This window comes from Odocoileus virginianus, chromosome X (assembly GCF_023699985.2).
Source record: "Odocoileus virginianus isolate 20LAN1187 ecotype Illinois chromosome X, Ovbor_1.2, whole genome shotgun sequence".
NCBI classification, from domain to species: Eukaryota; Metazoa; Chordata; class Mammalia; order Artiodactyla; family Cervidae; genus Odocoileus; species Odocoileus virginianus.
This window is the reverse complement of record NC_069708.1, coordinates 6,239,189-6,253,993: the sequence shown is the minus strand read 5'-3', so window position 1 is coordinate 6,253,993 and position 14,805 is coordinate 6,239,189. Positions and strand designations below refer to the sequence as shown.

At 38.2% G+C, this 14,805-nt stretch overlaps 1 protein-coding gene across 5 annotated transcripts in view; it reads left to right on the top strand.

The window, feature by feature from the left end:
• The window catches only part of TAB3 (TGF-beta activated kinase 1 (MAP3K7) binding protein 3), a 94,350-nt gene that overhangs the window by 25,871 nt on the left and 53,674 nt on the right, over positions 1–14,805 (top strand). For 4 of the 5 annotated variants that reach the window (XM_070461862.1, XM_020871033.2, XM_070461861.1 and 1 more), the window contains exons 2-3: positions 7,955–8,039; positions 8,272–8,393. The exons of the other annotated variant lie outside the window; for it this stretch is intronic. The gene's annotated coding sequence lies outside the window, so the exon portion shown is untranslated. The remainder of the gene's footprint in view (positions 1–7,954; positions 8,040–8,271; positions 8,394–14,805) is intronic. 5 annotated transcript variants of the gene reach the window in all.

Genomic DNA, 14,805 nt, shown 5'->3' with positions numbered 1-14,805 from the left:
GTTCATGTCCATTGAATCACTGATGCCATCCAACTGTGAACATCAAATGCCCTTGTTTACTTGAACCTTTTTCATTTATATAGTATTCAGTTATTACTTGTTTACAGGTATGAGGATGCATCCTCCTCAAATTTAGTACTACTCCATTTTCTCTTGAGAACTGTTGTCACTGTAATTTTTTTGTCCCTATCCAAGGATTCTTTTTTTAATGTTTAATTAAATTTATTTATTTTTAATTGAAGGACAGTTACTTTACTATGTTGGTTTCTGCCAAGCATCAACATGAATCAGTCGTTCTGCTGCTTCTGCTAAGTCACTTCAACTCTTTGCAACACCAGGGGCTGTAGCCCGCCAGGCTCCTCTGTCCATGGGATTCTCCAGGCAAAATACTGGAGCGAGTTGCCATTTCCTTCTGCAGGGGATCTTCCCAACCCAGGGATCAAACCCATGTCTCCCATATTGCAGGCAGATTCTTTAGAGTCTGTGCCACCAGGGAAGCCCTCCCTCTAACTATCCAAGGTTTCTTTTCTTGGAAGTTCATTCATTGGTTTTCTTCCCCATCTCATTCACAAAACTGTCATGCTTTAAAATGTTGATAGAACTGTGATTGGTACCAGTATCTTTTGAATGTCCTCCTATTTCAGACCTTTGCACTTTTCCCTCTTCCTTCTCTTTTAATCCTGTATCTTTTCTGTTGTCTACTTTATTTTTCTTCAGTATACTTGATTTACTTGACTCCATCTCTCCTTTCTCTGAACTCTTTTTGTTATCAGGGTACAGAGTGCGTATGTTATTTTTAACCAGCTCAAGAGTAAGCTTTAACATATGGCATGGGCAGCTTAAAAAAATAAAAAGGGCATGGGCTTCACCATTTTGCCTTATCACTTATTTATTGCAGGGCCTTGCATATAAAAAGATTCAATAAATATTTAAAAGTTTGAATTTAACATAATTGTAAACTATGTTTATAATTTCTGATTAATATAATTATTAATCATAATATTAGTTAATATTAACTGACTTTAAATATAATGGTTTTGTCTCTTTCAGGATTTATCATCTCTGGACTGCCTTAAGAATCCTTTCAATAGTTTCTGTATTTTTAGCTTCTTTTTATGTGATCTCTATACAAAAGAATGAAAATCATCAGCTTTTAAGTATTATTTTGAATACATTGTTTTTTTCCTTCCTTAAAGGACTCTGTAGTGACCTTCAGTTGATCATTTTCTTTTTAAATTTTTATTTGGAACATTTTGAAATGTACAGGAGAAAAAGTTCAGTGAACATCTATGCTGCATTCATCAACATTTCACCATAGTTGTGTCATCGTCCCCTTACTGCTCTTTTTTGCTGAGAATTTATGGCATATCCAAGACATTATTTCATCCTTAGGTGACATGTATGTAAAACAACACATTTTCATACATGACTGCAATGTGTTGTCATATGCAACGCACTTGATAGTGATTCCTTAATTACATATATAATACTTCTTAATCCATGTTCAAGTTTTCCTAGTTATCTCAAAAAATTTATTTTTGTAGTCAGTTTGTTTGATGCATGAGAAGGTTCAGATGTTGACAGCCTGATCCCTTCACAAAGCCCCAATTTTCACCTAATGCTTTTACAATCCATTATCTGCAATTGCATGGTGGTGGTGGTTGCTGTTTAGTTGCTAACTCATGGCCCACTCTTTGCAACCCCATGGACACAGGAGCTCGGGATTTTCCTGGCAAGAATACTGGAATGTGTTGCCATTTCCTTCTCCAGGGGATCTTCATGATCCGGGGATCAAACCCTAGGCTCCTGCTTGGCAGGTGGATTTTTACCTATGAGCCACCACGGAAGGAAGCCCTACAATTGTATGGATTAGTTATTAAATTAAAAATTGCAAAATAGTGTTGTAAATTGGTCACTTCTGCCATTATTAGCTGAAACTTTTGTCTCAAAGAACTTTTTACTCATTCACTTAGACTAGTTGGTTAACCTAAAATATCTTGGTAGTTCTTGAGTTGTTAATATCCTCTGTGGGGAAAGAAGACTGCTTTCTTTTTTAGTTAAGACTTAATATTATTTCACCAAGGCTTATAATAAAGTACTTTTCTTCCTTCCTGAGGAAGTTAAAAGTTATTGAATGGAAGATTAATGATTTTGTGGATTGGTTTATTGGGAGGGCCTGCCAGTCCTAAGTGAGCAGTCGCAATTCTCTTAAGGTTTAGTGGGGTGTGGAGGAGGGGGAGACAAAGGGGAAAAATAACCCAAGCATACCCTCTTCACTGTTGGGTCTTGCGCTGAGGGTGTGGCGCTCACTTGAGGTATGGAAATTTTTTAAACATTCTTCTACTTTCCCAGAGAATAAATTAGACTCAATATAGAGTCTGTATAGACTCATATAGAGTCATTTAAAGATCTGTGGCCTTTAAACTGTCTTAGCACAGTTTTGTAATCAAACACATCAAAATTTAATAACTAGTATATCATGCGGTGCTGCAAGGACCCCTGCTGGTCTGCCAGGGATGAAGCAGAAACCTCAGAAAAGCTTTGGCCATTGTGAGCTGTGCCTTAGGCACTAGAGGTGACTGACTGGGAAGGGGATCAGAGTGGCTCAGGCAGTCAGATGAACATTTTGTTACTGATTGAATATAAACATCATTCATTGAAATTTCAGGTAGTAAATGTGTACAAACGGCTGCTTTCCTTTTTCTTGATCTTTTATTTGTATACTGTATCACTTGCTCATGTAGCCTTCCTTAAGTCTTTCATAGTTTGAATCATACCTCTTTAGTCTTTCATTTGTTTAGGACAGTGTCTTCAGCATTTTCTTTATTCTTTCTTACCCTGAATTGTTGTTGCATGTCAAACTGGACAAGGTGTTTTAGTTGAAGTTTGACCAGTTCAAACATTGAAGATAAGGAATGTGTTTTCTGTGTTTGTGTGTTTTTGTAATCATATTAGAGCAGAAAAGTTTTTTGAAAACTAATCTGTATTGCTGTCAACATGTTTGTTTACTCCATCTACTTGCCCGCATCCCTTTTGTACATTTAATAACAAGGATGAAAAAATAAAAGATAGATGTCCAGATAGGTTCATATGTTAAAAATTAGGCCCTAAATCAGGACCCAGAGCAGGTTCTTTGTCCATTTCATTTGCTATTAGAAACTTCATCAGCAGATGAAAGAGTAACTTAGCTGTTGATTTTGAATAAAAAGGACTAATCCTACCCATGAAATTAAAAGACACTTGCTCCTTGGAAGAAAAGCTATGACCAACCTAGACAGCATATTAAAAGGCAGAGGCATTACTTTGCCAACAAAGGTCCATCTAGTCAAAGCTCTGGTTTTTCCAGTAGTCATGTATGGATGTGAGAGTTGGGCTGTAAAGAAAGCCGAGCACTGAAGAATTGATGCTTTTGAACTGTGGTGTTGGAGAAGACTCTTGAGATCTCTTGGACTGCAAGGAGATCCAACCAGTCCATCCTAAAGGACATCAGTCCTGAATATGCATTGGAAGGACTGATGCTGAGGCTGAAACTCCAGTAGTTTGGCCACCTGATGTGAAGAACTGACTCATTGGAAAAGACCCTGATGCTGGGAAAGATTGAAGGCAGGAGGAGAAAGGGGACGACAGAGAATGAGATGGTTGGATGGCATCACCGACTCAATGGACATGAGTGAGTAAACTCCAGGAGTTGGTGATGGACAGGGAGGCCTGGCATGCTGCAGTCCATGGGGTCGCAAAGAGTTGGACATGACTGAGTGACTGAACTGAGCTGAATCCTACCCAGGTCCCAGAACCCCAATGGTTTGAGCTGGTGAGATTTAAAAGACATTTTGCCCCAAGGAGTAACTGGGTGTGTGTGCCTATGCTTATCTTCCAACTTGCTGGTTTTTATTGTAATATTTGTAGTCTCAGATACATGTTCAATAAACGAGTTATATAGACGAAAAGTCTAGTATTATGAAAAAATAAGTATAATTTTAAAATGGTATTATAGCCTAATTCCATTAGTACATCTATATCAAGAAAGACTGTATAACAATATGGCAGAAAGCGAAGAGAAACTTAAGAGCCTCTTGATGAAGGTGAAAGAGGAGAGTGAAAAAACTGGCTTAAAACTCAACACTCAAAGAACAAAGATAATGGTATCCAGTCCCATCACTTCATGGCAAATGAAAGGGGAAAAAGTGGAAGTAGTGACAGATTAAAAAATGTTTGCTCCTTGGAAGAAAAGCTTTGACAAACATAAGACAGTGTATTAAAAAATAGAGACAGCACTTTGCCAACAAAGATCTGTATAGTCAAAGCTATGGTTTTTCCAGTAGTCATGTATGGATGTGAGAGTTGGACTGTAAAGAAGGCTGAGCACTGAAGAATTGATTTCTTTCAAACTGTGGTGTTGGAGAAGACTCTTGAGAGTCCCTTGGACTGCAAGGAGGTCAAACCAGTGAGTCCTAAAGGACATCAACTCTGAATATTCATTGGAAGCACTGATGCAAAGAGCTGACTCATTAGAAAAGGCCCTGATGCTAGGAAAGATTGAAGGCAGGAGAAGGGGACGACCGAAGATGAGATGGTTGGATGGCATCACTGACTCAAAGCACATGAATTTGAGCAAGTTCAGGAAGATGGTGAAGGGAAGCCTGATGTGCTGCAGTCCATGGGGTTGCAGAGTTGGACATGACTGAGTGACTGAAGAACAACAGTATAACAGTGTCAGCTTTGATGTCTATGGATAGTTTATTTTTCTTCCTTATAATAATGTTCCTATTGTTTTTAACATCTGTTTTCTAGTGTAATCACATATGTGGGTATGTGTTGTGAATTAAACACTGGAGATGTTATGAGACCTGTTTTGTAGTCTTAGCTTTCTAGCAAGTTTTTAAATCCTTCTAGCCTTCAGTTGGAGAAGGCAATGGCAACCCACTCCAGTACTCTTGCCTGAAAAATCCCATGGGCAGAGGAGCCTGGTAGGCTGCAGTCCATGGGGTCACGAAGAGTCGGACACGACTGAGCGACTTCACTTTCACTTTTCACTTTCACTCATTGGAGAAGGAAATGGCAGCCCACTCCAGTATTCTTGCCTGGAGAATCCCAGGGACAGCGGAGCCTGGTGGGCTGCCGTCTAAGGGGTTGCACAGAGTCAGACATGACTGAAGCGACACAGCAGCAGCAGCAACCTTCAGTTATCTTCTTGTGTGAAACAAGAGCATTGTATGGAGGTTGGGTTCAGGATTTCTCAGTCTCGGAGCTCTTGACATACTGGGCTAGACGATCCTTTGTTAACGGGGGTTGTCCTGTTTACTGTAGAATGATGAGCAGTATCCCTGACCTGTGCCCACCACATCCCAACAGCAGCTTTCCCAAGTATGGCAAACAGAAATGTCTCCAGACATTGCCAAATGTGCCTTGTGAGGCAAAACGCATCCCCAGTTGAGAAACACTGTGTTAGATGATATGTAGATTTCTTTCCAACTTTATAATTCTATGGTTTTTATTTTTAAAAATCCTGCTCTTTGCAACCCAGTTTAAATGTCGTCATCTCCATGAAGCTTTGCTCCCCACCCCCCTTTTTTTTGGTTCTTAATTAATTCTTTTACTGGCAAATTATAGGATTTAACCTCACTCTGTTGTCTGTCTCAGTGCATTTCTCTCACTTTGAGGGTATTGGCCTTCTTTATCTCCAAGCTGAGTGCTCTGATTTTATTAAATAAATGAAAAATGGATTCAGGAGTATTGAAGGTTAGACATTGTAAAATAAATATTTAAAATGGCTTTTTTTGTTGTTAATCTTTCCAATCAGAAATTACCACAGTTTCTGATCTTTAATTTCTGGGTTAATGAGATTGAAAACTCACATTTTTTTATCTTTAAGAAAGGCAGGAGTCTCCTAAAGTGTTTGTGGGAGCTACACAGAACAAATTGAGGTTGCTTTTGCAAAAAATAAAGTCTCATGAAAATTCATAATAGAATTGTTCCAACTGTCATATCCTGATGTGTTTCAAATGACTCCACTTTGTTAATTAGAAAGGTGCCATCTATTCAGATAAAAAAAATAAAGGTAGTAAATAATTTTCCTACAGAAGCTAGAATATCTCATCATAGTTCATAGTCTAAGTCCATATTTCTCAAAGCAGCCCATAGTAAGAAAAACATTTTAATCTTTTTTTTTTAATTACTAAAGTTTTACTGATAACTTAAAAAAGCACATAGCCTATAATTCTTGTGTTGCTCTTAACATTATTACTTTCACAATAAACTTATTAGATATATAATTCATTTAATTTTAAAATAACCTTTCCATATGCTTTTACTTTAGTCACACATCTTAAATAGACATTTTCATTTCTGATCTAATATTATTCAATTCCTAATTATTGGCATCAATGAAAAAAATCTATTAAGTTCCCAATTTCAAGAAAAACATTTTAATCTTGATCTAGTACACATATACCAATTTTTTGAGTCAATATTTACTGAACTAAGTGTGAAGCCATGTCCAACTCTTTGCGACCCCATGGACTGTAACCTGCCAGACTCCTCTGTCCATGGGATTCTCCAGGTGAGAACACTGGATTGGCTTGCCATTTTCTTCTCCAGGGGATCTTCCTGACACAGGGATCAAGCCTGGGAAGCCCCAAGTTTGAAGCACTCTGATATTTTCTATTATATTTATTTCCCTAAATACTAATCACCTAGACAATAAACTAGACAGTTTACTGTCACAGCCCACCATTTGTAAAACACTGTTCAAAGTAAACTCTTGAAGTAATAAAATGTCAAGATGATTTGCCTGTTGTATAGGTTACCAGTAGGTTGTCCTGTGTCTTTTTAGATGATGTCTTTTAATAACTGACCTAAGGAAGACCTTGGAACACCTCAACCAAAGCACTTATTTGGAACTTTATATATTTATTTATTTAGTGTGCACAAGGCACTGTAGGTCAAAGAACATGTTTGGTTCTCAAGGTTTACAGTTATAAAACCCAGAGGAAAATAAAAAGTTGATAAACATTATTTCAGGTGCTCAATATGGTAACAAACACACAATAGCTTTTATAGTCATTTAGGAAGGAGAGAAAACTGTTCTGATTAAAGTCAATGGGGATAAGGTTAACATGAATGCGGGGTGGATTTTTGTCATATCAGACATGTGAAAAAGCTATTTCACATGGTAGAAAACAGACTTCATGTAGGTACAAGCACTTCTTGCTCATACTTGAAGTTAAGTTTTCAGGTACTATTTAAGGTAAAGTAACTGAGAAGTTAAATATATAGTAAAACACTGAAAAAATACATTATAAACAGGAAATGTTATTTTAGCTCTGCTGTGGTTATAAAGAGGTTGAGTCAGTAGGTTAATTGGAAACTTATATGCATGATGACTCTGATATGTAATACAAGCCAGTATTTGCCCTAAAATGATAAGGTTGACGTTGAATTATTAAGATTTACTAAGAATGAATATAGTTTCTAAATGGTGGAGAGAAAGAATGCTCATCTGTCAAAATAAGCCAGTAAGGTCACTATTGTATATAAAAATTGTTCTTCGTGGAGCAGAAATGGGTTATACAGTAGCATTGTTTTAAAAGTTATATACTATTTGCCTGTGTAATTGAAAATTTTGTACATGCTTGATAGGCCTGGGCTTCATCCTTTCTACTCTTGATGGAATGGGGAGCTCAAGGTGGTAAATCACAACCAGGTGTGTTACACAAGCCTTATGAGAAAACAAGCAGTGGACTTTTTGTCTTTCTGAACTGCTCTATTCTGTGGGATAATGTAAAATTTACTGTAGAAGATGTTTGTGACCTAAAGGAAAAGAAGAGTCTGATTATGATGATACTTGGGAAAGAACCACTTGCCCCAGAAGTGTGGTCTAGCACCCTGTCTGCTTAAGTCACTGTACTGAGTTAGGAAGTTAATAAAAGGACAACTTATCTCCTCATTTTATCAGATTTCCAGTCTACTGAAAAGAATGTGCTTTGAGAGCTGGAGATGTGAATAAGAGTCCTGTGCCACGGCTCATAAACCATTTTGAGGTAATTTAAAAACCAAAGTTTGTTTATTAGAACAGTTTTAGTTTTTCAGAAAAATCGAGAAGTTAATAGTTCCTTTATACCCTGCACTCGATTTCCTTTGTTACTAATAACTTACAGTAGCATGGTATACTTGTTACAATTAATTAACCAATATTAAAACTGTTATTAACTAAAATTTATATCTTATGCAGATTTCCTTAGTTTTTAACCTAATGTATTTTTTCTCTTTCAGGATCCCACCAGGGTACCCTATTTCAGTTATCGTCATGTCTTTTTAGGCTCCTCTTGGCTGTGACAGTTTCTCAGACTTTCCTTGTTTTGATGACTTTGTCAGTTTTGAAGATAATTGATCAGGTATTTTATAGAATGTCCCTCAATTAGGATTTATCTGATGTTTTTCTCATGGTTAGACTGGGGTTATGGGTTTGGGGGAGGAAGACCATAGAAGTAAAGTACCATTCTCATTACGTTATATAAAGGGTACATGCTATCATCATGATTTATCACTGTTAATGTTTACTCTGTAACCTGGCTAAGAATATATTTGTCAAGTTTCTCTGCGCTGAAGTTAACTTTTTTTAAAATAAAAACTCTGTTCCATGCTGTGTTGTTTAGAAGTAAGTCACTAAGTGTAGTCCTATCTTAGTTCTAAGGAGTGGGAAGTTTGCTCTATCTTCTTGAGGGTGTTCTACATAAATTACTGGGAATTCTACATGGGAGATTTATTTATTTATTTATTCAGTCATTTGTTTATCAGTTCGGGTTTATGGATATTTCTTTTCTATGGTGGGTCATAATCCAATACCACCTTATTTATTTTGTTGCTCAACTTTTTTATGTTTTGGCCATTAGGAACTCTCTTGGTTGGCTCCTGTTTCACTCTGGCATGCCCTCATCTTCATGTGTTTCTTGGTTTTTCTTTGTTTTCTTGTTTTTGGAACATGTCCTTACTTTCTGTTACTAAAAGACCAGGTTTCTTTTATTAGATAATGTTGGAAATGAAGATCTGGGTGCTAGGTGTGCATGTGGCTACTAGGGTTTTCCTGTTTCTAGGCCCTCTTAGCTGAAATCCTATGTATATGTTACCTGTATATTTATGCCTATCTGTAAGTATTTCTGTTTGTTCATTTCTCTCTGTGTATGTGCGTGTGTGTGTAGGTAAACATGAGTTCATATTGATGTCTCCAAGTCTAATCCATTATGACATAGGTCATTCTAGCCTCCTCCCCTTGCTTTTCTGCAACCTCCCACCCCAACAGTGAGGAATCTGGCTCCCATCATTCACCGTCCATTTACTTAGTTTAATCCCATTGTACATACATAGTTGTGTATCAGTTTTGTTAACCTGGACCCCTGTGCAGCTTGATCAGCTGGAATACAATACTCATGTACAGTTCCTTTTGTCTTTAGCTTTAGAGACTACTCCAAAGTTATTTAGATTGGCAGCTTTCCCCCATCCCCTGCAATGATAACTGTTTCCTATGCTAGTAATGAAGTTAGATTTTGTCATATGGTCTCCATTCCTTCCTGGGACTTCTAAAAGATTTTTAAAAATTTGTGTACTTTAAGGTTGGTTCTTAGTGTTAAAAAGTTCTATGGGTTTTGACAAGTGCATAATGTCTTGTACCTCCCATTACAGTATGATGCAGAATTATTTCACTGTCCTAAAAATCTGTTATATTTCACCTATGAGCCCTCCTATCCTCCCCACAAACCTCTGGCAACTGTTAGTCTTTTTACTGCCTTCTATTGTTTTGCCTTTTCTAGAATGTTCTTGAAATATTTTTAAAGTCACTTTATAAAGGAAATCTTTGATTTCTCTAAACAAGATACCATTTTCTCTCCTACCACCAACTCATTCTTAATTGAACAAAATATTTCTAATAAGTAAGAATCAAGGCTTTCCCATTTCTTTTGTCCATTACCACTATATAAGGTCTTTAAGCTTTGTTTATCTTTTAATATCCAACCTCTTTGTTACCAGCCTGGGAATTGGGAGGAAATACCAAGTACCTTTATTTTTATTTCTGTTGGGGAGATTGGTGGGGGAAGGCAGGCAGTGGCATGTATGGTATGTCCTGTATAGGTGGCAGCTGGCAAGTAGATACTCATGGGGAGGGGCGTTAAGCTTCCATTTAATCTGAATATGCTTCTGTTTCTTTCTGGGGATTTATATTTAACTTGAAAATAGCTTTGATGAATCTTTGAATATGAATATTACTTTGGTCTACAGTCTCTTGAGAATATAACAATTTGAGATAGATGCAGTGAATATGTGACTGTCAAAATAGTTTCTAATATGAATGAAAATCCTGTAGGATAGTTTTAGAAATTATTTGGAAGGCTCATTTAGGGGAAATAATAACTATCCTATTCCTATTTCTCACTTGTTTTTTGGTAGCATCCTTACGGGTATATGTATGAAAAATCCTCTTAACTTTCGACTGAAAGATTATCTTAAAAGTTCTCTCACGAAAAGGCTAACTTTTTTTCAAACCTGGGAAATGCTCACCTCACTAAACTTAACATGCTAGCAGTGATTGTCAGCCAGAGATAGTGTTACCTTTCCTGGGGCCGTTTGGAGGTGCTATTGGGATTTTCCAGGGGGAGACCAGAATGCCAAACACCTTGTGTCACGTGCAGCGGACTTGCATGGTGAATCATTGTGCCTCACGTTACCACGTCAGTGGCATACTATTGAGACACACTAGGCAGACTAATACTACCTTTCAGCTTCTCTATTGAACACATTTCAGCTGTCAAGAGACCCAACAAGTATGTCAGTGAATGGAGTAAGGCATGGCCTCTGTCTGGGACACGTGAGGGGAGTGTAGGGATTAGGCACACTAGAAAGTATGTGTCCTTAGGTTCAGCTGGTTGTTGACTACTCCTGGTAAATCTGACTTTTTAGACAAAAGCTGGATACCCAAAGTTTTATGTAAAATTGTCCTAAAGTGTGGCTCAACTTTTTTTCTTTTTATCACACCAAAGCCAAACCCAACAGATTGGTGGGCTGGTTTTGGCCCACAGACCATTGGGTTATAACCTGTGACGTAGTTATCTCAGAAAATGAGCTAAAATTTTGGCAGAGGTAAGCAGTTAGGGTCATCACAGCCCTGAATATTTGCTGAGCTCAGAAAAGGCTGTGAAGACAAAGCGCTAGGTGTTGAGTTCATCTTCTATAGTGTAGAGAATTGCGGCATCAGAGTAGAGCTCTGGGGGAACTTCCTCTGTGGTTGGAAGGAGGAATTCTGTTGAGACAAATTCTGCACCACTGGAGGATGCCTTAGGTAAACATACCATCCCAGCCCTCCAGTTGCTGTAGTGCCCTAAGAAATAAGGAATCCTGCAAAGCTTGCAGGCATCAAAGGCTCAATGCTACAGAATCTCCTGATTTTTGTGGCTTTGGAACTCTGTGACAGTTGTAGGGTTTATGCCTTCGATATTTGTTCCTTCTTGATCTAGGGTTACCGCCTACACAGCTCCACAGTCCACAGCTGTGGCCATCTGTGGTGTAGTGGGGGTGTTTTCAGGGGTGTCCCAGGAGTTTGCCTATGTCCTAGTACAATTCAAATACTACTTGCATCTTCTGGCTGGTTTTAAGGTGTAACATCATGACTCATTTTAATATGATATGAAAAGTAGCAGCCCATTATAATATTGTTAAGTAATAAAGTCTGTATGTGTTTTTCATTGTTGTTGAATACTGTAGTATATATGAGCAGGAATCAATTGTATGTTTTAATCTGAATCATTCAAATCTATAATATGAGATCCTATATGACAGTGTATAATTTTAGTTGTATTCTATGAGATTAAATACACAAATCCAGTGTAGTACTTTACTATAAAACTTTTTTTTTTAAGAAATTGATTGATCTTATTGGTTGGAATATTTTCTGTTTGTAAACTATCTGTTGGCCTAACCTCCCTCTGAGCAGAAAGGAAATAGCTTTTTAAAAAGTATTTCAGTATTTTATCATCCCCAAAAGTCAAGTTTATTTGAGAATGTCATATATTGTGAAATATGTAATGATTATTCATGTTAGTTACTGCTTATGTGAGTGAATGTTTGTATAGAGCAGACTACTTATATTTAAGATTATTCACACAATCCCTTGAAGAGAATGAGCTTTTATCAGTTTAGATTCCTACTCCTTGTGAAAAGTAGGTCTACTATTATAATCGTTTCAGATGGTAGCCATCTTTGTGGGTTAGCAAGCTGTTGGCCTCAATTGTAAAGATGCTTTGTAATGTTTTTTCGAAGGCAAGTATTTGTAATCCTTAAAAAAGAAAATGGCAGCTTTTCCCCTTCAGCTGTTTCTTGTATGTCTGAAAACAGCTTATTTGCAGAAGGATTCTTTCCTGCCCTCTCTGCCTTCCACATCCTACACACCTGTACCCCGCTATTTGGATGATAAATTGGTGAGAGTTTGCTATCTTTTCCCCCTACCAGCTAGTGAAAGAAGAGTGCTTGACATCACTCAGCTGGGAACATCCTTGATAGCTACCAGTGACATTGTGGAAAGAAAAAACATCGAAGAAGGCAGGTTTGGGTTTGAGTCACGAATCTGCCATGTGCCCATTCTCTGAGTTTGATTTTGTATTTGTAAAGTGAGGTAATTATAACTACTTTTCAGGACATACCATAGTTGTTCAGTAAATGGTAGCTGATAAAGAATGGTGATAAAGGCAGTAGTAACTTTGGTCTCAGTGCACCTGAGGGTCTAAATGGTAATACAGCTAGCCAGGAGCTAGAAACCCCAAAGAGGTGTGAAGTAGTCTATGGATCCCAGGCTCTTGACATCTGAAATATCCTTGTTTTTATTGACCTTTGTTTTTCTTTCTTATAAAAAGACAGTTGTTTTGCCCTTATATTTTAAGGACTTGAAAGCAGGGTTGAAAAATTAATAAAAACTGTTCTTTGAAGCCCCTGGGAAAGCTTGAGTGAAGCCTTTGGGTGCTTCTGAAGCTCTTTATTGATGATAATTAAATAGCCATCAGGTTGTCTGGATGTGGTTAAATCCCTTTTTGGTAGGAAAGCCATTATCATTTCTATAAATATCAGCAGATTTGATTACCTGAAGTCATGAAGCATGAAGCAGAAGTCGCTCATTGGTGTCCAACTCTTTGCAACCTCATGGATTATACAGTCCATGGAATTCTCCAGACCAGAATACTAGAGTGGGTAGCCTTTCCCTTCTCCAAGGGGTCTTCCCAACTCAGGGATCGAACCCAGTTCTTCCATATTGTAGGTGGATTCTTTACCATCTGAGACAAAAGGGAAGCCCAAGATTACTGGAGTGGGTAGCCTATCACTTCGCCAGCGGATCTTCCTGGCCCAGGAATCAAACCAGGGTCTCTTGCATTGCAGGCAAATTCTTTACCAACTGACTTATGAGGGAAGACCATAAAGTCATTCTTATCATTAAATGTAATGAATTGCATTTTGTTCATTTCACCTAAGAAATATTGAACACCTCGTCTGTGCTAGGCCCTGTGCCCAGTAAATTGTATACTCTTAAAGAAGATACTGACTTGGGGAATCTTAAGAGTTGTAGCTCTTAGCCTGTAATTTAAAATCAAAATCCGAAGGCCTTAGAGTTGCGCTGACCAGTAAGGTCAGTCAGTTCAGTTGCCTGGTTGTGTCTGACTCTTTGTGACCCCATGGACTGCAGCATACCAGGCGTCCCTGTCCATCACCAGCTCCTGGAACTTGCTCAAACTCAGGTCCACGGAGTCGGTGATGCCATCCAACCATCTCATCCTCTGTCGTCCCCTTCTCCTGCCTTCAGTCTTTCCCAGCATCAGGGTCTTTTCCAGTGAGTCAGTTCTTGGCATCAGGTGGCCAAAGTACTGGAGTTTCAGCTTCAGCATCAGTCCTTCCAAAGAATATTCAGGATGGATGTCCTTTAGGATGGACTGGTTGGATCTCCTTGCTGTCCAAGGGACTCTCAAGAGTCTCCTCCAACACCACAATTCAAAAGCATCAATTCTTTGGCGCTCAGCTGTCTTTATAGTCCAACTCTCACATCCATACATGACTACTGGAAAAACCATAGCCTTCACTAGATGAACCTTTGTTGGCAAAGTAATGTGTCTGCTTTTTAATATGCTATCTACGTTGGTCATAGCTTTCCTTCCAAAGAGCAAGTGTCTTAATTTCATGACTGCAGTCACCATCTGCAGTGATTTTGGATCCCCCCAAAATAAAGTCTATCACTGTATCCATTGTTTCTCCATCTATTTGCCATGAAATGATGGGACTGGATGCCATGATCTTAGTTTTTTGAATGTTGAGTTTTAAGCCAGCTTTGTCACTCTCCTCTTTCACTTTCATCAAGAGGCTCTTTAGTTCTTCTTTGCTTCTGCCATAAGGGTGATGTTATCTGCATATCTGAGGTTATTGATATTTCTCCTGGAAATCTTGATTCCAGCTTGTGCTTCATCCAGCCTGGCATTTCACATTATGTATTCTGCATATAAGTTAAATAAGCAGTGTGACAACATACAGCCTTGATGTACTCCTTTCCCGATTTGGAACCAGGCTGTTATGTTGTTCCATATCCAGTTCTATCAGTTGCTTCTTGACCTGCATAGAGATTTCTCAGGAGGCAGATTGGGTGGTCTGGTAGTCCCATCTCTTGAAGAATTTTCCACAGTTTGTTGTGATCCACACAGTCAAAGGCTTTGGCATAGTCAATAAAACAGACGTACATGTTTTTCTGGAACTGTCTTGCTTTTTTGATGATCCAATGACTGTTAG